The sequence below is a fragment of the Struthio camelus genome, chromosome 6, assembly GCF_040807025.1.
Source record: "Struthio camelus isolate bStrCam1 chromosome 6, bStrCam1.hap1, whole genome shotgun sequence".
NCBI classification, from domain to species: domain Eukaryota; kingdom Metazoa; phylum Chordata; class Aves; order Struthioniformes; family Struthionidae; genus Struthio; species Struthio camelus.
The window spans coordinates 34829657-34855121 of record NC_090947.1 but is presented as its reverse complement, the minus strand read 5'-3'; the positions used below and the strand labels follow the sequence as shown (position 1 = coordinate 34855121).

At 42.7% G+C, this 25465-nt stretch overlaps 1 protein-coding gene across 8 annotated transcripts in view; it reads right to left on the bottom strand.

Moving 5' to 3' along the window:
- The window catches only part of KALRN (kalirin RhoGEF kinase), a 528885-nt gene that overhangs the window by 104662 nt on the left and 398758 nt on the right, over positions 1-25465 (bottom strand). The gene's annotated exons all lie outside the window — the stretch shown is intronic.

The following is a 25465-nucleotide window of genomic DNA, read 5'->3' as shown; positions in this document are numbered from 1 at the left end:
GGAAACATTGCTCTGAAAGATTATTTGTAAATAAATAGAAAAAACAAACAAAACAAACCACGGCAGCTGTTTGAGACCATTCAAACAGTCAAGAGTGCTAGCATTAATTCTGGCAGAGAGGGCTCAGTTGGTTGATGAAAGTGTGCAAGAATTCAGTTTAGCACCTAGCTATGCAGTTTATCAACAAACCCATCATCTGTCACACTGATACAATCTCCACATAATTGGAATTCAAACATTCACAGGTATTGTAAGAATAAGAGATTGCTAAAATACTTGCTGAGATGTCTTTGCTATGGATTAATTGGAGAAGTAGAAAGTCTTTCTGATCTGATATGGTCTGTGAGATATTTAAGGCTCAAGAAAACCCTGATTACTTCTTGGCAAGTACATTGACAAATCTCCCCAAAGGTGATGAATCTCACTTAATTCTTTCACTGCTTCTTGCTAAATAAGTTTTATTTCCCCCATGTTACGTTATCTATTATATTTTCGCTGAAGATCATCAAACCTCTCCTTCTTTTAGGGGAAAATATGTGAACGAGTACTCTGCTGTATCTACCTCTCTGCCAGAGGTGTTTTAAAGTATCTCATGCCCTGCACTGAAGGGCCACTAGGTGTCCGTGTTTGCCATCACACAGTAAGCTAATTTGCTGTAAGGAATTAACTCTCTCTTGTCGCCAGACCCAGTGCTTATCTACGTACGGTTGCAGGTATGAGGTGTGCTGTCTGGGCACAACGGACCTGGTTGTCACGTTGTCCTGGGCTCCCTTCAAACAGGAGCCCAGGACCCATCGTTTTAAGTGGTATGGACAGAGGGTGTTCCAGAGTAGTCAAAGCCTTTATTCAGATGGTCAGTCTGATTTCTGAAAAATTAGTCCTTTTTATTGCTTAAGCAGGAAAGGTGAAATAGCCCTGAAACATCCCAGGGAAAGAGGCCGGGTGAATACACCGCTTTGGCAAGTTTGGGACTAGCAAAGCACTTCCCAGGGCATCAGCCTAGGAAGGACTGCCCAGAGCAGCTCCCCAGGCAGCGCCTGCGATGCTGCCCGGCGCACAGCAGCTCGGGGAGCAGCTAACATCCAGTCTGTCACAGGCGCCTTCTCAAACAACTAAACATCTGTGATAAAAACAAATGCTTCAATCAGGACAACACCCACAAATGTTATCCCAGAGAAGGCATATGTGCTCTATGACTCTCAAGTGCCGTATAGCCCCAAGCTCCTATTCTCTCTGACTCATTAGAAACAGCTACTTAATATAATGAGAACTGGAAGTAATCACCCCCCCAGGAGCTGCTTAGCACCTAGTGTGATCAAACTCTTCTTCAGCAGGAGAGATATTCACACCCCTCTGGCTATAGAAACCTATTTTTGATGTCTGAGTTAGGAAGCTAACCTCTCTTGGCTCCCTTTTATATGTCACTGGCTCCTCTGGCACCCTCTGGACCAAAACACGGACCAGGGCCTCCCCCCCCGCGCTCTGACTCGCTGCTGGAGGAGCCAGTGCTAGAAAAGCAGGTCCTGATTGGTGACCCCTGGAGGACTCCTGCCCAATTTGGCAGCAGCAGAGGGCACTCAGGTTTGAAGTTGAGAATACTTTCGCAGGGAAAGACCTCGCTTGGGCAGGAGGAAAGAAGCAGCTTCCTTTTCGCAGGTGCAGATGGTAGGTGCAAAAAGCTAACTCAGATGGGTGCCCGCAGATTAGTTTTAGGTGCTGACTGTGGTCATAAAGAACAGAAAGAGAAATTCCTCCTTTTGCAAGGTTCTTCTCATGCCTGTTCTGCAAGTGCCTTATATACCACCAAATCACGCAGAACGTTCACTTACCAAATTAACCCACAGCAAAGTAATCTCTCTAGAAAGAGTATGTTACACTAATATGTATAGAATTGGTAAGCCACTTAAGAATAATGCAAATACCTCTGATTCCCGATGACAGAAATCCTTTCACCTGTGAAGTGTTCCCTCAAGCTATTCCTGTTCAATTTGTTTTTAGAGGGGAACTTAACCAATCTCAGAGAAGTATGCAAACTGAGCATGCAAACTGGAATACAGAGGGGCTGCTGGTTTCTCAAACATGTTACACTTGGTTTGGAAAGAGAAAGAAAATAGAGGATGCCCTTGAGGTTTTACTTCACAGGTAAATGGTTTCATATTTTAGTCTGTGACAAGTTCACTTTTATTATTCCTGTGATAAAGCCCACCATTACAGCTGTTGACTGGATATATTTAAAACCCAGACACCAGCCTAATCTGTGTGTTGTACAGCAGGATCAGTGAGAGAGATTAAAATAAAAATAGCGATGCAACACACCTTGGCAAAGCACAAAACAACTGAAAGATCTGACGCAGGGACAAATCTAATGAATTACACGGAAAGGAACGTAATTTCTCATGACCTTAAAATAAGAAGAAAAGGGACTGGCAAAAGCAAATAGCAAAATGCAACAACGAAGCAGAAGGGCCCCAAACAGTCCAGGGTGAATGTGCCATATGTTCTGAAAGCAGCTAGTGAGAGCCTCGCTCTGCCTCCGTACTGCTTGACAAAAGCAGCTGCTGCAGCAACAGTTGCAGCCTGCCACCAGGAAACCATCTCCCACCCTCCGCTTTCACTTGCGCCTGGGCTGCAAAGCATAATTATGCATTCAATGAATAAATGTCCTCACCAGGATGTGCCAAAGCAGATTAAACCTGAGCTAGAATAGAGCCCTGCCCTATGCCACCAATGCCTGCAGGGACCCAGACCATGCAATGGTAGAAAGCTATCATCTCTACGGCTGGACTTTGCTCTCCAAACTCTGAGCACCAATCTGGGCAGTTAAATCAAGACACTGATTCTGATGAATGGATTTTGCCACGACTTACACGAGCCCTTGCAACCTCTTGCTTTGAAACACCCAACTGAGGTGCTCGCCCATCTCTGGAGGGTGCAATGCAAGCCAGCAAAATGATCCCAGATGTGGACATGCCCTGCTGTCAGGACATCCAAGCTGCTCCAAGCACAGGAGCCACCTAAGCTCCAGGGACCAGACGGTACCATTTAGTGCAGGATTACCACGCACTGATCTGTCCTGAATCACAGGACGTGCGTGTGGCCACTGCTGCATATGTTTGGTTCCCAGCTAGTGCCACAACCAGCAAAAGCAAGGCTGAACGCTAGCGGCTTATTTATCATTATACTCTGGATGGAAAAGACCTGTTAGGTCACAGGCTGTCCGCCTTTCTTGCTAGAATACAACTTAACTATTACTTAATCCACTCCAGTTTAAAGGGAAGCAGGAACGAATAGGTGTCTAACAGGGTGAGCAGGGATTTGGGAGAGATGGGTCTCTGGAGAAGGATTCCTCAGGCGCTTCTTTGCTGGGAAACGAAATAGTTTATCCTGAAAACTGCAGTGAATCTCACACTGGTTCTAAAAAACGAACCCAAGCTGTGAGAGGCAGAGAACTGGTGACAGTAATACTGTGGTTGTTGTTTTATCAGCATAAGTGAACAAATACATGATACCCCAACAACTGCAACAGCATTTCAACATGCTCTTTCTGCAGGGGTGCAAAACGGGGGTGTCCTTGGTTTCCCTCCTGTGGCACAGTACAGTAATTAAGGTTTTAGTCCTTCTATAACTAAGATCTTAAAGTTTGTTAGAGGGGCTCAGGAACCATGCTGTGGTCTGTGACATGCGAGGGCACATAACAGAGAGGACATGGTCACCCATGATGTCAGGGAACTGCACCTAATGCTCTTGGTAGTCCCTGAGAGCCAGACAGCAGCCAGGAGGTCGTGACGCTGCTGTCTCCTCTCAGCCGCATGGGGCAGACGCCGCATGTACCTGCATGGGTCCCCGTCCCCTGTATTTGAATTCCCAGGCTGAGTGCTGAGGAATAATTTCAGCTCAAGCAATCTCACTGCCAGCCTGTGAAGTCAGATAAACAAATCAGTCATATTTGGGGTTCCCCGTTTCCAAATATTTTGCTCAGATTCTTCTCCAAATTGAGTAGCAACAGACAGCAGAATAAGCGTCAGTGCATTATACCACTTCTCTCACACTTGCCTCAGCTCCATTTGAGTATCACGCTATCTAAAAGGCACAGTAAGCTGAAGCTGACATACCTTTGCCAAGGCCTAAAATTCAACAGTTGCTGCATGCAGCTATTAGACTGTCATTTGTCTGACCTAAATGCTTGCTACCGCCTAAGTTGCTTTGTCAGTAGGCAACACACAAGTATCTTTTTGTGCATTTTTAAGCTATTTAAAAATAGATTATAAGGTAAAGAACCATGCCCAGCCCGACTCATCATGCTAAATTATGCAGTGTTCTCCATTATTAAAAATGCTGTATCATTTGCTCATGTTTAGCTTCTTTTTCTTTTTCTGCTCCTAAAATGCTCCAACTTCCCATTGAATATATTTTTCAATCATAAAACCAAAACGTTCAGAAGCAGAAGCAACAACGAACAGCATCTACGGATGTAGGTAAAAATCAATGTATTTCAGGTAGGTAAGAAGTTGTTTACTCTGCACCACAAATCTCAAGCCAACATCTGATTTTCACTCAAAGAATTGACAATGGAGGATGAAATCTATCAGGCTTAGAAGAGCTACTTAGAGTATTTAAGTATTTAAAAATATGTCAACATCATTGCAGAAATCCACACTAAGTGCTTATTTACATATATTCAATAGGACACAGACCTCTGCTAGTTTAAACAAAGCTTTCTGTGCGGTGCTGTACTGTGTACTAACATAAATTGCTAGTTTTCTGTTGCTCTAAGGCTTTCTGCCCATCTGGTTTTGGATGACAGCCAGTTTTGGATAGAAGCATTTAGTCACCGTAAACAGCCTATTTCAAGAGGGTGAGAGAGGCAGTGAGAGAAAGAATGGGATTTGCCTTCTTATCAGGAGATTAAAGAAAGTGAATAAGATACTTAGATGTTGATTCTGCCTGCAGAGAAATAAATCCAAGAGCTGTCACTCTAGCTGGGGGACATCTAGAGTCCAGAAATCCTACCCCTTGCAGAGTTCTTTGTGAAAATTTCTGTAATTTCATAGAATTTTTCTTTTCACTAGGAGGTTAGAGAGAGAGTAAATCCAGAAGAAGCCTCTGAGGAATTTAAGAACTAGAGAATTGCTTTAGTTTTATTACTTTGTAACCGGCTCTCTCTGGAGTGCAGACAGTGAGTCATCCAGGGTGCTCCCTCTAAGCCCTCTGCAGCTGAGGGATGCTGAGCAGGTAGCTCTGGCAGTTCTGGGGATTGCTTTGCTACATCAGTATGGAGGTGGTTCTATGTGGAAAGATTGTATTTCAGGAGCAATTGGCTGAACCAGGAATACCATCATCATGCTCAGCAGAACTGCTCTGAATTCAATTTAGAATCAGAAACTCGCCGGAGAATACCTGGCTCAACTCTGACAGTCTTTCTTGGTCCTCAGGCCCCTATATTTTTGTCTTTCATTATTTCTGTTTTGTCTGACCAAATGAAGAGGATTGCTGCTTGAGCCCTTGCTCATAAGGATGTCTCTATATTTGAGCTATTACTAGTCAAATACTTGTCTGGGATCACGGTGACAGCCCTCTAACCCAAAGGTACCAGCTCTGCTCCTCTCAGTGAGGAAATAACAACAGAGGTATTTGGATGTGCAGCATTCTATAAATCAAGGTATACTATGTTATTCCACAGCAGGAAGAAGAGACAGTGATGGCACATGGGACATATAAATATGCTGACAGAAAGGAAATCTGGTATTATGGTCTCAGATAACATATACCTTTCTTGCCCAGCATCTCTTGGCAGAGTCCCTACTAAACAACCATATCCTGGCTGTGCTGGGTTTTGGACTCTGGGATATGCTAAGACATCTGCAGAACAGCTTGAACAGAGTTAGCTCAATTATTTCCAGAGGTTTTTTTTCCAGAAAATAACACTAGTAGATAAAGGTGACCAGACTTGCTTTGCCCAACAAGCTGAACAACATCAGCAGTCTGTGTTTGATCATACATGGTTCAAGGTTTTCTCATGGCATTTGGCTGGTTCCCGAATCCCTTTCCTTTCCTTGGAGAAGCATAAAATGGAGCAGATGTCGTCCACCTCCCCTCGGTGACACAGAGCAGCATGACTAGCTCCAAAACCATTTGCTACCAGTGTTGTAGAGGATAAGAAAGGGATATGGCCGAAACCTTCCAAAGTAAATACAGCTTTTGTCTCTCACATCCAGAAAAGCTTCTGAACTCACCCAGCGTTAATATAAGTACAAGAATAGCTTGAAAATCCGAGAGTAATGACTAGTTGCTTTCTTTCATATGTCTAGCACAGTCTGAGCAAAGCAGACAATCATGACCTAGGAGGTTAAGGGTTTCCTCAGTCAAAATATGACTCATCAGACATCATCTCCCAATACATTGCTAGCAAGTACGCTAGATCTGATTGTGTTTTCTGACCAGGGACTTTGTGAAACATCTTCGTGTACAAACAGCACAGGCAAAGTGTGCACAGTAAAAGGTTTACGCAGCTGATGAGTTTAAAATAGAAACAGAGTTGTCTGCATCACACACCTCGTACCATTTGAGGGGGAGAGTTCAATTCTAACAGCAACTTCAGGAAAAAAAGCACTTACAATGGGACAAGCACACATGCCTCTGCAAAAGGGAAGCACTGTGCTCATCTGCCTTTATCTAACTGGACAGTTCTGCCCTTGCCTGAGTTTTGAGAAAGAATCAAGTCACCTTCCAGCAGCCCTGTTCCTCCTCAAACATTGTTCCCAGTTGAGTATGACCCCCCACTATTCGCTTGTCAGAAGAGAACCTATTGATTCCCTGATGGTATATTAGCTATCTCTGCCTTTAAATTACACTGAAATAAAAATAGTTTCCTGAAGAACCAAGACCAGTGGTTTGGAACAGCCACCAGAGAGACCTCCGACTGATGCCCTCTTGGGAAGGAAGCAAATGATGTTCACAGGAAAAAGATAATAAGGTCACCCTAGGGATACTTTAGAACAGAGCAAATCTCAGTTTGTGCCACTGGATCAAGTTTGTTGGATACAGATATCCCCAGATTATATTTCCTTTAAAAACTGGATTTTTTTTTTTTAGATAGGTATGTTGCTGTCTGCACAGTTATACTTTTAATAGAGTTACAGAAAGTGATAGAATTTCTAATGATATCTGCAACACCTCCTCCTCCCCCGGTCAAATAAAAACCAGACATTTCCAAGACAAGTAGCTGTAGATGCCTTCATGGCTGGGGAGGGGGGGGATTTTTTTATTTTTATTTTTTCCTGTTACAGTCCTGCAGTAAAGAGTACATGAATGAAGGCAGAAAAAGGATAATCCTGTACTTTCATCTTTAACCCTGCTAGCATGCAAGGATCAGGATTTAGTGGCTAAGTACCACTGTGTTTTAGATACATATAAGCCTGATTATATTAGATAGCTACCCTCCCCAAGCAGACAGCTATGCTTTACTCCCAGCGTGGTTACAGACCTGGCTTCCTGCCTCTCACAACAGCCCAGCTCCAGCACTGGCCATTTAGGACAGACCCTCTGCTTCTCTTCACTGACTTCCCTCAATTGTTCTGGGGTCTCCTACAACAGACACTCCTTCGCAATGAAGGCTGGATATCTGAAGATAGTGTGGCTGGGGAGCTGGTGAAAATCAGAAATGCAAAAGCCTGCATCGATGCTTGGTAGCATCATAGGAAACCACACATACTCCTCCTTGAGGGATATTAGCTCCTCAAAACGGGTAAGAATCTGAACAGAGAAACCAAAAACATGATGAAGGATTTAAACTATCCCCTGATGTTTTTTTGCCCAAACTGCTGAATTCAGAGAACAGATGTTTTATATAACTCTGGCTTTATTTTTAATTGGAAGAGATTATTCAAACTATGTCTAAGCCATATGGTCCTGTAAGTCTGACTCCCCTCTGCCACTGCTGGAGAGGCTAGCTTGGCATCCTCCTCCTTTTCCAAGTTGTTTCCTTTCTACAGATTTAATAGCTGCTATTTTTCATTTTTATTGTGGGTTCCTAGGTCCCATTACTATAAATCAGGGCCTCAGGCCCAGAATTAACTCAAAGGTGGATTTAGATAAATTGCTCATAATGATTTTCAGTAGGCTCGTCTAATAGAACGTAAAGGCAAATTCAGATCCGAGATTACAGAAAACGCATCTGGAGGAATGAGTACAGCAAGTGGCACTTCTCTCAAAGCTGCAGCATTTCAGGTTTCAGAAGGAAGACCCGGTCCTGGCTGGTAGGCTTTCTTGTCCCTTCCCCCCTCAGAGGTGTTGCGCTGCAGAATGGGAACTCCCAAAGGGATTCATTACGTACTGAAGAAAACGGTGCACGTTATGATGCTGACTGTTGACAACACTGGCTACCAGGCAGGCCTCAGGCGGAACAAATGCATGCTGGCAGAGCGCGTCACGCAGTTCCCGGCACCCACACAATTCACACATCTCCAATATCGGGAGAAGCGGAGCCGTCTTTTGCAAACGCGGCATGACTCTGCACAGCCTGTCCATTTCGTGCCTATTTCTATCACATGCAAAACAGCCTGTGAATTTTCATCAGTTGGGAATAATAATGCTTCTGGTAAAACTAAAATACCCTTTAAGAGGCTTGGGCTGGAACATAAGCTCTGGACCCTGTCTGGCTCAGGCGGTTGCAGTTTGTCTGACAGCAGCTGGAGACAGCCAGGCAATCCCACGGACCTTTCTCCCTCTCCTCCAGCTCTTCTTTCCAATGCCTGTAGTTTACCGGTTGCTATACTAAAGTCTCATCATGATGACACGTTCCAGCTGAGTGTTCCCATTAATCACCACACGAGAACATGCTATTCCTGTTGAGAATAGGCTCCTTGTATGAACTCTGTGTGAAGCATGCCCCTTCCTAACTGGAGAGTTTGCGAAAATGTTGCATGCCCGTGCCCTCCATCACTGTTTGACACCACGGAAAGAGGGTCTCAAAGGAGATGATTACTTGTGCTTGAGTCCTCCCTGTTTGCTGCCCTGTCCATTGCCTCCACTGAGCATTTCCAGCATTGCTACATCCTTTTCAGCCATTGTGGCGGGTTGCAGTTTGACTCCTAACAGTTAAACCCCAGAGCTCTCATTCTCCTCTCCATAATACTGCTATTTAGTTGATGTGACCTCATTTGCCAAATGATGTAACAGGGTATGCGATCGAGCCTGGCACGTCTAAGCAGATGTATTCAGTGGACACAGACACCGCATTATGAAACGAAAAATATCGCTTAAAACCTGAGCAGCACAAGAGATTACAATGGCCTTCATGCAGATCAGCTTACCTAAAATAGCGCTGAAAGGACTTTGGCTGCAGTCATATGCTTCCCTTTTTAAAATTAAATGCTGTTGCTTGTACTACTGTAATATAACTCCCAAAGGAACCAGCAGCTGCAGGTTTTGAATTTTATCATTCTTGGCCTCTCTGATAGAATTGACTGGAGCATTCCCAGGGGACACTCCTCCCATAAAATTGTTCTCTTTGAACTACAATAACAAAAAATGGCTGCAGACCTTTTTTTGTTTTAGTTTCTAAGATGGTAATAAATTCTCTTGCAAACAAGAATATAAATCTAAAGAGTTTGATAATGGGATCTGACTTCCTTTGTTTCAGCTGATAGGAAATGCTCATTGACTTTGCCGTTTACGTTTGCTGTCATGTCACATTATAGGAGAGGGCTAAATAAGGATCAATGAAGTCCAGCACAAACAAGCGCTGGACAAGTAAAAGATTGAGGGGAGCCTAAAAGAACTGGCTACGGTCATTCATTAAAGGAGGAACAGAATAATAAGGGCTATTGATAAGCACATTCCCAGTTCCTGCTTCAGTTCTTTCACTGAAGACACTTCAGATAATATACTCTGTCCTGTGCAACTGCTGTTACATGAAAATGGTTCCCTGCTGAATTTGTTTCCTTCTGCTCTTGCTAGACTCAGTTCAATCAATAAAGAAGCCTCAATTTTCAAAGACAGATGTCTGTGTTTACCCACAACACTCACGCATGTGCTCATTTTGTTCCCCCAAACCACATTTCTCTTTTGCACACAACACAGGCAGAGAAAGGTGGTAAAAACTAAGCTTCAGATATCCCCAGGCTATTTAACAACGTAAAATGAAACAGTGCCCAAGGTAAACAAAAGATTTGGGTAGTCGACTGTACAATTTTCAGCAGAGGTCCAAGTATGTGAAACGGTTGACATTATCACACCCAGCATGTCTCTAAAACTATGTGGAGGACATGTTCAGGGCAGCTCAACTGAGAGCTGCTACTGGGGATTTCATGGGCACCTACGAGGGACAGAGCCTAAAGTCAGTGAAGTTCAGTGTGAATTGAACACTTGCTTCTTTGGGGTTTCTTTTGAAAATCCTAGACTAAATCTCTATTCAATCCTCAGCTGGTAGATATCAAGGATATGTACTCAGAGGTCACAAGGGTATATTTGTTTTTTTGACAGTAACTGATAAATAAAGATAAAGTGGATAATAACTATTGCAAACAAAAGAGGGAATCCACAGAGTCTGACAGTGCGTCTGACATGCATTGCTTCACCTGAGCTAGAGAGCATAGGGAGCAGACTCTGAAGAGGAAGGTGGTGTGGCCCAGGCCGGCATGGTGTCCTAGGTGCTGGTGACTGGCAAATCAGACACCGGGGGCCCGTGCACAGAGGGCTGGAGGCAAGGCAAAGGCATAGGGCTCTGGCAGAGCTGGGCTGGAGAGGTGGAGGACAAATGACAAAGCAGCGCCCTGGGGGTGGACAGAGGAAGATTTAGTACCAACAACAGTAGCTAGGCGCACCAATTAACAACCATCAGTGCTGATCAACACTGATAATGAAACTGAGAAATTCCCATACAAAACCTTGATTCACTCTGAAATAAGTTTCCCAAACTGCAGGTTGGAAATGCTACAACGAAGAAAGAAATAATTAACTTTTGTTGCACCTTCCTTAAACTCCACTTATTAGTTACTCTCAGCCTATCCAAAGCCTATCTTCCATTCATGTGTGTGTATGGTATTAACATTATATTACACTTACTTAAACTGAATAGCCAACAGGACACTTCCTTGGCTAACATCTCCTCTTCCAGTCATAGCATTCTGTTTTGCTAGCTGATTTATTTTTTTTTTCATCTATGCTATAAGGTTTTTGGCATAAGTATCTGTTTCCTTACATAAAACGCTAACACATTTTGTACAAGAATAATAATGATAAATAATAAGTAAGCAATTTCCCCTATCCCAAGCAATGCAGTAGCAGAACCGCCTGTCCAAGCCTTATTAACCCTCACTCAATCTACAGAAGCAACTACTGAAGTGCTCTGGTTTCCAGAATGGTTCCTAAATGAAGTGAAAACATGCTTGATCTAAAAAAGAATGAACTTAGCCTTTACCGCATGAAAAATGATTTTACTGTGGCATCACCAAGCACGACACCATAATTATGACCTAGTGGCTCTTTCAATGATGCACTTCTGCGAGCAAATGATGAAAACACAGAGTAAAATATCTTTCATTCTGAAGGCTAGTACACAAGGCTTTCACAGGTAGTGACCCTATTAAGAGTGTGTACATAATTTATCCGAGCCTGTACCGTTTCCTTCTCTTCTGTCTGATTGCCTTTTCTATCTTTCCAAAAAGAAAAAAAGGACTCTCTCTCCCATTGCTCTGTGTTGTACCATAACTAATGCTTGGATTGATCCAAGGTGCAGATAAATGAATCTACCTCTCTCCTAGATCAAAGGTATTTCAGCAGCAAGATGCACTATAGAGACATGGGGCGGGGGCGGGGGGAGGGAAGAGAATCTGAAAAGCCTCTCTATAAAAATAACAGAACTCAAGGGAAACCATACGCACAGGAAGGACTGCTCTTGGCAGACAGACAGACAGGTTTTGGCCCCCGCCGGTCCTGCCACCCAGCTGCAGCAGGGAGCCCTCTCCTCCTTCCTGTGCTGACAAGCCCCTGGGCTCCCCTGGCTCTGCCCTCAGCCCTGCACCCATGGGGCAGCCAGGGTGCTCCCTAGGGTGCAGGGGTGGCAAGGCAGAGCCAGGGATGCCTGGCCCCCCGCGTCAGGCTGCGGCTGCTAGGGCTAGGCAGCGGCAGACAGGGCAGTTGTCTGAGAGAGGAGCACCTTCGCTGGGGTTGCAGCTAACCTGCTTTAGATGCCTACATTGGATATGGTAAATACCAATCAAAATGGCCAAATCCTGAATGCTTTTCAAAACTCCTGGGGTTTTCTGGTTTTGAAAAGTGGAGTGCTCCGTCAGCTGTAGCAGTACAACCTTTCGAACCACTTTCCAGCAAAATGGCCTTGAAAGAGAAGGAAGTGATTGAGACAAAGATGAGGATAGTATTTTTTGTTAAAAGTTTTTCCTTTTTTTTTTAATCCCAAATTGCAGAATGTGAAGAGAGTTTGACACTGATAATAAAAGTTGAGGGGGAAATGGACATGTCAGTACATTCATTTCCTAAATGTCTCCTTCACGCTCTACCATGAATTCATTGCAGTTGATGTATCATGTACATCAACTGCAGGTCTGTACCAGGAGAGCACTTGCGCATATGTACATATATCCAAATGTGCATATGTTCCTCCAGTCAAAAAATCAGTGGAACTTAAACTGTAAATTATATTCTTTCTTGAGTCAGGACTGATGTGAGTATTTACAAACAGCACAAAACTAGAAGCAGTCCCTGAAAATGGAGAAGCCTTAATTACTTGGTCAGACCATTTGATCACACAATTCTGTAGCAGCTACATAGGGTGCTATCTTATGGCTGGAGAGAGGGATGGGGGTCACTGAGAAATAAAAGACTTGGTTCCATTACCCCATCTCTATTTAGTCCCTCTGTGTTAAACTGAGCATATAGCAACTTCACCATAGAGACCACACTCACCTCCTACTGCTATCAGTGGTGAAGTCAAAAGAAGCACTTTCAAAAATAGGTCATACATCTTTTCATGTCTTAGTATCCCTATCAGTGACAGTAAGAGCTCTCAGTCTTATTACAAGAATGTTTCCTAGCCACAAAGCCCCTAGAATAAAATTAAATGATAGTACAGAGATTGCAGATCACACAAAATAACTGTTTCTGTTAGGCTATTATATTTGAAATCACTGGTGAGGAGTTAAAAAAATGTAGAGGAGTGTACATTTTTCCAAACTGAAGACAAAAAAGATTATAGTTCCTGTAGTCATCGTTAGGGTATTTACACATACTCGTCACAATGGCAATAGTACTAATGTAGTTAACTTTCACATGAAGGACAATTTTCATCTTCTACAGAAAATAAAATGTTTATCACCGAGTTTCATTCTTCTACCTCCTCGAAACTTGGCAGTCACTTGTTATCATCTCTATTAGGATGGTATGGGTTATCAACTGAACACTCATCTTAATTCATTGGCTATTTGGGAAATCATAATCCCAGATGGTTCTCTCTCTCAAATGATTTCCACTGCTCTCTGGCTCTACTTCATACATTTGGCTTCTATTTGTACAGTAAATGTCATTTACACTGGCTGATTCCAGTTTCCTTTTCTGTTCACCTATGTCATTTTATGCAATTCTTTTTCTCAGTCTTAAATCCACTTGGTAACCCAACATAATCTGAATCATCGCTCATACCATTACTCACAGCATTAAACTATAGGCCTTTCTTCTTCTCTTTCAAACTGTATGACAGGAAATTCCCAGTTTCATTCATACTGTTTAGCAATGACAAGGGCACAGTTTAGTTTATTAGAATTATCATGTGCTAGCGCAGCCAAGAAACGCAGCTGATGTCAATTCATGTTTTAGCCATGGCAAGAGAAATTGCACCACCTGGCACAGTGGTGCCAAAGGAGTGGCACAGTGCAAATCCTTTACTGATTCAAAGTCTACTGCGAACACCTCATCCGTGTACATGATTTCACCGGCTCACACAAACAGCCCAGGAAAAATGGCCTGCTTTGTCCACTAGCACATTCTTCTTGTGAAAAGAAATAAGTTTATTTTTAATGAATTATTAATTACTAGAAATGGGAAGGTAGGTATGGAAAGCAACAGTGAATGAAGTGAAAAAGTGATCTATTCTCACTTTGCAAAAAGAAAACAGCCAGTCAACAGGAATAAACACGAAAGCATCAATTAAACAAAAAATTGTCAGGAAAACAATCATTCCAAATGGGCTACAGCTTTTATAGATGTGGCATGCTAAGTACAGGCAGCGCCTTCCCTCTTTATAGAAGTCTTTCTAGAAAGCTGCTTCAAGAGATGCCAGCGAAACCTCTACTCCTGAGCAAAGCAAATACGCTGAAGGGAGCTGGTGCTCTTTTGCACAAGCCTGCTCTCGCCACCTTCCACAAGGAAACCCCACATCGGAGGCTTTATAGGACAGTATCGACAGAGCAGTAACTCCCCTGGTCAAATGCCTCTTAACTGACTTTCCATGTGACTGAAAGATCCCCCTGCTCATGGTACGAGTCCACTACAACTCAGGAAAACTGCCCTGGCACTTGAGCTTTCTAAAGGTGCACCCAAAGTTGTTTATAAGCAGGGATGGAAAATGCAAAAACCAACATACCTTCCCCTCTGGCAGTTCAACAGGTGTGTGCTAAACTAGCTAACACTGTCTCTGTGCCACTGCCGCCTTGACGTCACTGTTACTGGGTTGACAACAGGTTTCCATGACAAAAGAGAAAGCTGATCCGTTATCTCCCCTTAGGAGGAAACTGAAATGCCCTCTCTCCCACACTGTGCTAGAACCACCCATCTTTTTTTTGGCACACAGCACAGAGGGAGCATTTTTTCCGACTGATTCCAATTTCTCTCTGCTCTGGAAAAGAGAAACCGAGTTGTTTGTTGTTTCTCTCCTCACTAAAATAAGAGGGTGTCAACCTCACCTCCCTGCGATTGCACCCAGCCTGCCCACGGCACCGGGTGCTTTTGCAGGCTGTTGACTACCATGCCGAAAGGAGAACAGACAACATGGAAAGAGGACAAACTTTGAAGCCATGAACAAAAACAGTATTAAGTCATTTGAGTCTCTTCTGGGCTATAAGTTATTACCTCCACTAGCAGGCATGGCCCGTAATAGTTAGCAGATGTCTAAAACATCTCGTTTTGAACTTTGCTGAAGATTAATAAGAGATTTCATACTGTTTAAATAGCAGCTGCAGAATGAAATAAGGTTTGCTTCCTAATGTGACAGAAATGTTCATCCTAGCCTTAAAAAAGGAGGACTGTTTTATATTCTGTAAATATGGAGGGAACTAAATTTCTGCGCACAGGCACCCACACATTATAAACTTTATATGCCTCTAATTTGCAGCAATTGACATGAAATAACTCTAGCGGAAAAGGCTGGACTGGCTGCCTGAATGCTCCATAGGTTTTTGTTACAGTTTACCCCAGGCTTACAGCTCACAGCCAGCAGGAGAAGGCTAGAATAGTCTGGCCATGAACAGCAGGTTAGCAGATACACAGGGCCAAATTTCACGATGATTATTACTGCTGTTACCATTGCACCAAGAGAGAACCCAGCAGTCCTCAAAGAGGCTCACGAGCTGGTTACGGAAACAAAACCGTAACATCTTCAAGGTGCAAAGGAAGATGCTTAATCACACCTGTGCGTCCCTGCTAGCTTTGCTGCCGTCCCCGCCCCGGCAGGGATTTTACCATGCACAGCAATGCACGTTCTCCCTTGTACTAAGCACTGGGGCCTGGTGCTAGTTTGGCCTCACTGTCACAGTCCCTGTGAACCCTCAATGCCTGCTGATTCACCTACCGCTTGTTCCTGCAAAGACTAAGCTTCAGCCAAAGGCTTACTAATTAACTGAAACAGGTGGCCAAGTTTCTGATTTGAGGAAGTTAACATACAAATAGCTAATTTAAAACCAGGTTTAGATCTCAAAACCAATTACCGTTCCTTTTCAGACTACACTTATTTCCTCTTTGCTTGGCAGAGCAGACAACTACTGAGCTTTTCATGGACTCCTCATACTTGCAGGCTTCCCATCAGGCACAAACAGGTATATTCTCTTATGCGGCACACAGTACCAATACGAAAAAGATTTTGTAGGATCTACCATAGTGAATAAAGATAGTCCTAACCTTTATGCATCTGGTTTGGATTTATATTTTTATCCTATTAGAATATACAAGATTTTTCCTAAGCTAGGCTTCTCCTATGTTTCTGTGTTTCTTCTGATTTGAGTAACATAAGGTTGTAATATACTGCTCTTGAACAGATGTGATGTTGGAGCCTGTCCCAAGGAGTACTGATCACCTTCAGAGGAAGGCAAACTCTAAACCAACTGTGTACTGTTGTCTTTGGGGAAGACAAAACATCTTTCTTCCGACTCCCGTTAAGATCGTTTTAAATCCTGCTGCATGACAGCTGGTTACCACTAATGTGGCATGAAATGTTAAAGATGTTATTACTAAATATGAAAATATCTAACACTTTTGAAAATACAATCAACATATTTTATTCATTGTCCCAGTGAGGTTCACAACTCTAAGACCTTCAAACCAGCACAGGACTTCAAAACATACGCTGAACCTCAAGCCGCTGCTAAGTCTACTCCTATTAAGCAAAGCACAGCATATGCTTAACATTAGGGGTATGTGCTTAATGGGCTCCTGAAACAAGGCCTGTTTTATGATTCAGCGCGAGCAATTTGCAGCTCTGTATTCATCTTCCTTACAACTAGCAACATACCCATGAAATTACAACAGATTGGTGGCAGGAAATGGAGCCCTGGTCTCACCAGTGGGGTCATTACGCTGAACAAACAGGGCAAGCAGCACCCACCCAGGGCAAGCCAACCCTCTCCAGCCCCAGTGACGAGCCCCTATCAATACGTTCAATTTATAATCACAGAACAGGCAAATAAAGAACAGCACAGCTAATTAAACACCATAGCTATTTAGCATAAATAGACTACACGCAGGAATAAGACCCGCAGATGTTTTTACTACAGATTCACAGTAACTTCACCACTCCCAGCAGGTATCAGCACTCCTGACTCTGAGAACACGTTGCCTGCATATATTTTTATTTAATTACCATAATTTTCAGAAATTTGCTCCAGGGTGCTCAGAGCGGAGTCATTAATCTTCAGTAATCTTTTTGAGCAACAATTCCAACTTTTATGAGCTTGGAAGCCCTCTCTAAAGCCGTGGCTGTATTGTCTGAGAGCTGTATTTTATGCAAGGCAGTTGTCATGGAAACATGACAGAGATGGGAGAACCCAAACAATAATTGAGCATCAAAGAATTTTAAGTGCACGGAAAATTCAGAACTAGATTCTATATGAGAGTCATAGGCTGTCCAAGCTGCAAATTTTAGAGCTTAGGAAGACTGGATATTATTATAAGCTCTCTTGGGGATGGCTGTATTCCAGTAATGCATTATCACTGATCTGTTCCCATTATAATCCATCTATTTCACTGAGAATGACATGTTTGTGGGGCAGCGGAAAAGCAATCTGAAAAGGAACAATTGCACATCTCCGCATTTGGGAGAGAAAAGAGAACGAGGGAGGGGGGAAAAAAGGTTATAAACAAAACTATATTTCAATAGCAAGCCCGTCTGTTGTAAAAATAATAATGGTCTTGGCTAGCTATTTGTTGTGAAATAATGAACCTTCTGCACCTTTATAATATTATTACACGCATTCTATAGAGCACCCTAATAAAAACGGATGGCTAACTAAATGAGAAAAGGCTGCTGCATGGTTTTACAAGGCAATAATCCAGTTCCAGAACACATAAACTATAAACCCCAAACAAAAGAGTTTATCCCAAGAATACAATACATCTTTATTGTTACTGTTACTCTGTTGCGCTTGTATATGTCTTCACAGATGTGTTTTCAAAATGATTAAAATCTTAAAGTTAGCAAGAGAGCAGAGCACAATTACGCCTCAAGCAGTGCCGAGTGCCCCAAACTGTTACAAACTTGCACAAAAGGAAGATCCTTTTCTTATATCCACGGGGATTGCTTTGCTGCTTAAAGATGGGATCATACAGTTACGAAAGGTAAAGTAACCTAGCAGAAGGCCACTGAACTCCAACTCTACCTCTTTTCCAGCGTTTAACTTAGACCATCTCTGACATACCTTCTGCATCTTGGAAACAGGGACTGTGGCAGTCCCTTCTTTTCATGAGACAGAGTATGAGCTTAGATTTGACCTTTTTTTTTTTCTTTTTTAAGTAATAAACATTTAGTTTGGATTAGCACTTTTCTAGCAATGCAATAGCCACAACAGCCTTTGGTGAAATCACCAATCTCCTCAACACCCTTTCTAACCCCTATGCCTAGAAGCAAGGCTGATGTTCCTTACTCCAAGATAGGTGAGATTTCAATGCATTAGAGCTTATCCTGTTCACCTACACCAAGCTTACAAGGCTACTCAGACCAGTCTGTACCAGTGGCCTGTTCTCATTGTTCCTGACTGCTCGCCCAGCTGCAGGCTTTAGCAGCGTGACTGTATTTTTTCAGCTTTGCCACTGATGATGAGTGGTCCTCATGGAGCAAAACCAGCAGAGCCCAGCTTACTGCAGGTCTGGGCAGCGTGGTCTGTTACCAACTGCAGTGGAAGTGTCTCTGCGGCTGAAGCATCTCTAAGTCTCAAAGCCATGCTGATTCTCTAGTAATGTCTGTGCCCAGAAATGCACCTGTTCGTGCTACAGCATTTCAGAACCACAGAATTTCTACTAATTAGAGGAGCTTTGGGGTCTCTTCTCTTACCCTTTTGAATATTTCCATGAAGCCCACAGAAATTATCTTTGCGATCAACAGATTTCACTGGAAATTTTCCCAGTAGGCTCAAAATTTATTAGAGGGCAGAGCACAAAGATGTGGACAATGTGAAAGGAAACCAAGTTAAAAAAAATCTTCACCTATCACAAGGTGAATCCCTTAAGGATTTCTCTACAAACTTGTCTGCCTTATAATTATTTTATTTCGAGCTACATCTGTCAACTAACCAGTTTTCATGCCATATTTATTTTCTATTGTTCTGCTTGGTTAATAAAAGTATCACGTGGCTCAGGTCAAATGACCACAGAAGTCTATCACTGAGAAACTATTTATAGTTTATAACTGTATTATGATCTCATTAAACAAATCAAGCTAGTTTAATTTTATTTTCTATGAACAGAATCTAAGTGGCATTACTTCAATGAATCTGATTTAACCTGTTGTTAACTCAAGATCTGTACTAGTAGTTTCATTGTTATTCCTGGAATCAATATACCAGGTTTGCAAGTCTGTTTTATGAACTAAAAATGAGATGTAGCAGGTTCTGAGAACTGTAATCTCTTCACCAAGCCACAGATAGAGTAAGGAGATTTGATGCTTAAGGGTTTTTTTACTGTTTTCATTTTTTGGTCAAATGCAGATCCTGACACCTTTTCAGGATCTTTTGCATTGTTTACATCTTGTGCAGGAATACAGATACCCATTACTATGTCATTAGAAGCCACATGAATTTTGACTACTGTAAGTTAGACAATTCTTCTAGTATAAGAGACTCTGCTGTGGAAACTTGCACAGAAATTGGAAAGCAGTCTCCCTAATGGACGTGATATGGAGCGTTTTTGTGAATGTAGATCCCTTGTCCCATTGCTACTGGACAGAACCAGATGGCCCCATTACATTAACACCTTTAAAAGTTGTCTGGGAAGAGAAGTCAAGGACTAACTGTGTCTGGCAGCTGAACTGTACTTTAATTTTAGGTGTGAATCCTAGAGACTGGAAATGACTCACAGTGGGTATAATCTGAAGTTACTCAGGACAAGCATATATGTGCATGCGCATGTGTGTGACTGCTTCCTTCTTCTGAGGCGTGTTAGAAACAACCTCCACAACCTATGGGATGGAACAGTACTATCAGTGAATGCTCAGCACGGATCAAGGGTGTTTTTTATAGCTTCAGGATATGTGACTTCCACTTACTCAGTAACGTAGCTCCCCCACTGCCTATAATGCAAGGCAGTCTATGATACAACAGCTTGTTTGATTGTATTAATCTCTGGTTCAGTGTCCTTCGGCTTTATTGCGCCTATTGCATGTGCATTAGGCTCTTCAGAGATGCTTCTTCCTCAGTCCACTCTTAGCTGCCTCTGCAGTAATAACAATGCATGATCTTGGACAGTTCGGCATGTGATTAATAGCTGCTCAGATTGCTTTGGCTGTTTCAGCATATGCTAATTGGGTTAACAAGGTACTAAGAGCTCCAAGGTGTTATGAATGTGTCGTAAAATCAAAAGCTCTATTGTCAAATGCATTCATTGCTCCTAGTCTGCAATTTGCTTGCAATGAGACTGCTCTATATGACAACATTACAATAATTTCTCCGCCTCTACTGTGAAAGATATTAGCACAAAAGCACAAAATGCATCCTTAAGTGATACCACCTCGTTTCTAGAGAAGGCATCTCAGTCAACAGACTCCCTGGTATCTTTGGAGAGTGTCATGCTCCTCTCCAGCTGCATCCGGACAGTCGGGTTGCGGTGGCCCCTCGCCATGGGCTCTCAGCAGGCTCCTCTTAGGCGAGCAAGGCACATTTGGCCACCTGGTCACAACCAGTCTCCCGGAGGACTGAGGGCCTGACAAGGCTTTGCCCATACATCTGCTCTGCAAGGGACCCCCGCCCACTGCTTAAAGCTGCCCCGCCTGCCCTGCAGCTGCAGCCTGCCCTTTTCCCAGCCTCAGTCTCTAGGCTTTACTGCTGTTTCCATCTCCTGCTAGATCTTGCTGCTCCCTGCCTTTTGCTCTTCAGTCATGAGTTCTCATCTCAATCTCTTGCTACCCTGTCACAGTGCCTGACAGCGTTTCTGATCTTAACAAAATAACAACCAGACCAAAAGTTTAACAGTAGCTAGTTGTGAGTGGCTAGGCAAGAACATGAAAACAGTGACCCACCACCCTGGGAAGAACTGGGAAAGGTCTCTAAGTCAAGTAAGGGCCACGTGGGAAAGAGCCCGTTGGGCTTTGCATTTCCCATGTGCTTTGCAGACAAGAGCCAACGAGCACAAGTGCCTTGCATCGCCCATTTTATAGATTGTCTCAGACAAAACAGTCAAGTGACTCTATACGAAAGCTTACAGAAGAGAGTCGAAAGTCACCGTATCACTTGTTCCTATCATCAGTTTTCCTGAAACGCTGATTTCTCCCATTGACGTTAAGAGACAGGCTCACCTGATACCTTCTCCTGTTTTACCAGCTCTCTCTTATTAAAATTCACAACTCTTGTCATCATTACCCTGGAACTGAGCAAATCATTCTCTTTTTTGCCCTCTTCCTGCCTGTTCCTTTTCCTTCCCCACTACTGCAAGAGTCTTATTCAACACCAAAACTTAAGTTAACATGATTTCTGCAGTATTTTAAGTCCATAAAATGAAATGAACCATATATCTTAGCCTGATTACATTTTGTGTCATAAAATTCTTGCCTGCAGGTACAACTGAGCTGTACCAACCAGAGTCACTAAGCGAGCCATTTATAGGGCATACTGAATGCACAGATACTCTTACATCCAGGACAGAAGGAATTACAGGGAGCTGGAGGAAAACCTATACACATTTGTATATGACTAAGAAGGATAATATATGCTAAGATACATAATCACAGCAGGCTATGCTCATCTGTCAGAGAAGATGGCTGGAATGAATTTGATTTGTATAATTATGGCCTTCCAGAAAGTTGCTCGATACGTTCTTACAGCCCAAATCACTACATACAGGGTGGCCTATTGACAGATTATGCTTGATTGCACCAGAACTGAATTAGGATTAAAGTGCTTCGATGAATAACCAGGTATGAGGAGCGTCAGTGAACAAAGTTCCTGGCAACAGAGAGGTCTAGCATTACATTCTAGATGTATGGGCATATAAGGACAGAAAAGGTCATTGTATTCTTAAAAAAATGAAGACGGAGTGAAAAAGCGCACAATATGCAGCAGACAGGAGAATAACACATGAATACCACAGACCAGGTGAGGAAATGCTCACCCAGTCAAGAATACACTCATAATCACCTAAGAATACATTTTAATGGAAACTCAGGATTAGTGTACAGACGATGACTTGGTTCCAAGGAACAGCTCTGACCGTAAATGGTAGCTTTTTCAAAATGCAATTAACATCCTTCCTTCAGTGGAAATAGGGGTGGTAGCAGGAAGGAAACGTTTAATCTTTGGATCTAAAAACATGACTCTCCCTTGCTTGACTAAAGTGTTGGCTCAAAGCCAACAACAGAATCATAAAACTCTCCAGGTTCAGGTGTGAAGGTTCAAAGCAATATCCTGCTTGGGGCGGGGGGCAAACTCAGGGCCCACTAAAGTCCTTAGAGGGGACAGGATTTGGCCTGGACACACAACGAAGTAGTTTCCAAAAGTGAGTGTGAGAAGGCACAGGTGTGACAGGCTGCTGAAACCCACGTAGCTCATGTTGTGCTTTTACACAACGCTTTTCCGTGAGCGAGTTCTGTCTTTGTTACGTTGCAACTGACTAGAAAAGAAAACATCAATTTTTCTGCACCAAAAGAGATAACCGCGATCAGTCAGATAATGGAAACACGCTGCCTCTCAAACAACTTCTGGAATAATCACTTGCTTTAACATGATCCACCAGTTCAAAATGCTGGCTTTAACCCGGCAAGGCAAAGTAAATACCTTGGCATAGAGACCACAGCCTAGCAAAGCACATCTGCAAATCCAGCCGGTTTAGCAGAGGTTCGAATTTTGGGTTTAACCCTCACTGATTTCAAAGGATGATGAACGCATGCCCAACACTGAGCCTATATTGCGCTGAATCAAGGCTACAGTTCCCTCTCTCTGGCTGCTGCTCATGAATTATACACACGACCAAACACTCTGGCTACCAACCTGCGTGGTGAGCAGAGGATGCTTGAGTCAGGTCTCACATTCAGCTGGTGCTTCTAGCAGCCTCTTCCCTCCTGCTCACTCACTACAACCCCTGTAATGCACAACCTGGCTGTGCGGTGCGAGTAGTTGCAGCTGGATAAGCTAACACCCCTAACCCTTTGGGCTCCAGCAGTTTAAAGAAACGCATAGAACTTATTTAAAAATCCATCTTACTGTAAGAGTTAACAGTCAGATAATACTGTACTATACATACCCAAACATGATGCTATTAATAAGAAAACATTTAAGTAAGAGCTCGCAACTAATATTCAAATCCAGTGACAAAATTCTCTTCATTAAAAAACAAACCAATATATTAATCTGCACTGCTATACGTTTTAACAATGTGAAAGACAGATTCAAAGAGTTGCTGAGCAGCCACAAGCTGCTTGTGCATTCTGAAGAATGCAATAATATTAAACAGGCTTTTTACAGGCTTGTCCTTCCTTTGCATGTTTTGATTCATGCAGCACATTTCATCTGTAACCTGGCATTCAGCCCCCGGAGACTTTACCTTTTTTTTTTTTTTTTTCCCCCCAACTCAGAAGTGCTCCCAGACACAAAACAAGATCCTTGCTACACTGTCAGACTGCTGGTTAAAACTACAAAGTATTGAACAAAGGCATGCTCAATGCTTTCTCGTGAACATAAACTACCCAGAGAAAAAGTAGAATATGGAAAGCGATTCTCCCTCAGGACCCCTCGGTGGCATGCAGGTGGCTGGCACTATCTACCAGGAGAAGTGATTTGCTATTCATGCAGGTAAATGCAGGTAAGGAGCTTGACTTCAGCTCTTCGTAAGAAATTCTATTTTGACGAAACAACTTCAACATGGATGTAAAAAAAAATCCCATAGTGAGGGGATGCATTATCAATCATTTACTAACTTAATCACAGACTAGTTCACTGCCCATTTCCCTTTAACAAAGCAATATAGAGAATCTATTTCTAAATATTCCTGCATAGGTCATGTACTGTGTCACTGGCATAGGATGCCAGGTTTCTCATCAATCACTCAAGATTCAACAGAAATGCTCTCTTCTGCTCCTCGCTAGCCTGTTTGTCTCTTCATTGTACTTTGCCCATAGCTGCTCAAGCCTCGTTACAGAACCCTGAACCATTTCTCAATAAAAATTGGGGTTTAAACTAAATTCAACTTATTCGCCACTAAAATAAGATCCCTAGCAAAACTGCTAAGTTGAAGTCCCAGCCTGGAACTCCTCTGACCTTGGGAAAATGCACATTTGGATCCAGAAATGGTTTTGCGGCTCTTCTTTAGCCTTTTAATGAACTGCTCTAAAAAAGTGATCCTAACATTCCTTGAACAGATATTTTGAATGGGTTTCCATGCGTGCCCCTTGTCTGATCCCTCCTGAAATGGGCCAAATTTCTCTCTCAAAACAGAAATGCACACCCTATCTGTGAAGGTTTGGCCCAACCTGAATTCAAATAATGAAAGCAGGTGAATGTGGACCATTAATTAAGAGTAAACTGAAGGCAGGGAAGACAAGATACACACAAATGACACTTTGAGCCGTAGCACCATAAAAACGTTAGGAAAATCTCTGACCAAATGCTATCCATTGATCTCCTAGGCTGCCCAATGGCAGGAAGTGGGACTAAGAACAGAAGTTCTCTCAGCCTTATAACCGGGACAGCAGCGTGAACACTAGCAAATCGCTTCACTTCTCTGTGACACAGTTTTCTCATCCATAAAATGATTCTGACTGCTTTGCAGTAGACTTTGAGATCTATGAATAAAGAATATGAGAAAGATGTGCCATGGAAGTAAAACCAGTTGTTCTTTTATAGCCTCTCTGCATATTTATTAAAGTAGGATCTACCATCTAAACAGAACCAACAGTCTGCTTTTACTGATGATAATATGATAAAGGTAAAAACTTCTTAATTTTGCTGTATTTCAGGACTCGTTTAATACTCACTTCATGGCCAAAGGCTGCCATGATTTTGTTGCATTTTCCTCATTCATACAGATGGTGCCTTGGGATGTTCAGAATTACTCCTTTACTGCCTCCCATCACGAGTTTAGCTGAAGAATTTAAAATCACTTTTCTTTGCTAGAATTATTTCCCCTTTTACAGCACAAAGAAATTTAGTAAAAGAGACCTGATCTGTTGTGAGCAAAGAGAGAAGGATTTGCAAGGATGGTGTTCTAGCCACTGGTGATGGTGTTTTATACTGTTTTACATGAGAGGAATTATTTCTATTAATGGCAATTGCAAATCCCTATGTACTGGGACATTAGCATCCCTCATGCTTGTTACTGAAATTAAAGCAGACAACTAAAATATTACAGAGCTGTTTTATCAAGAACTAATCCTATTAAGTCACTTACCTTTACTCTTTACGTAGGGGTAGGATGCCTGGAAGAATGCTTTTGGGAATGTATCGGATAAAACATGTAATGGTGCAGTGGAATGCAATGGAAAGCCCTGATTCAGTAGGCCCGGGGGGTACAGAGGCCAGCAGGGCAGGGCCTCACTGACGAGGACCCA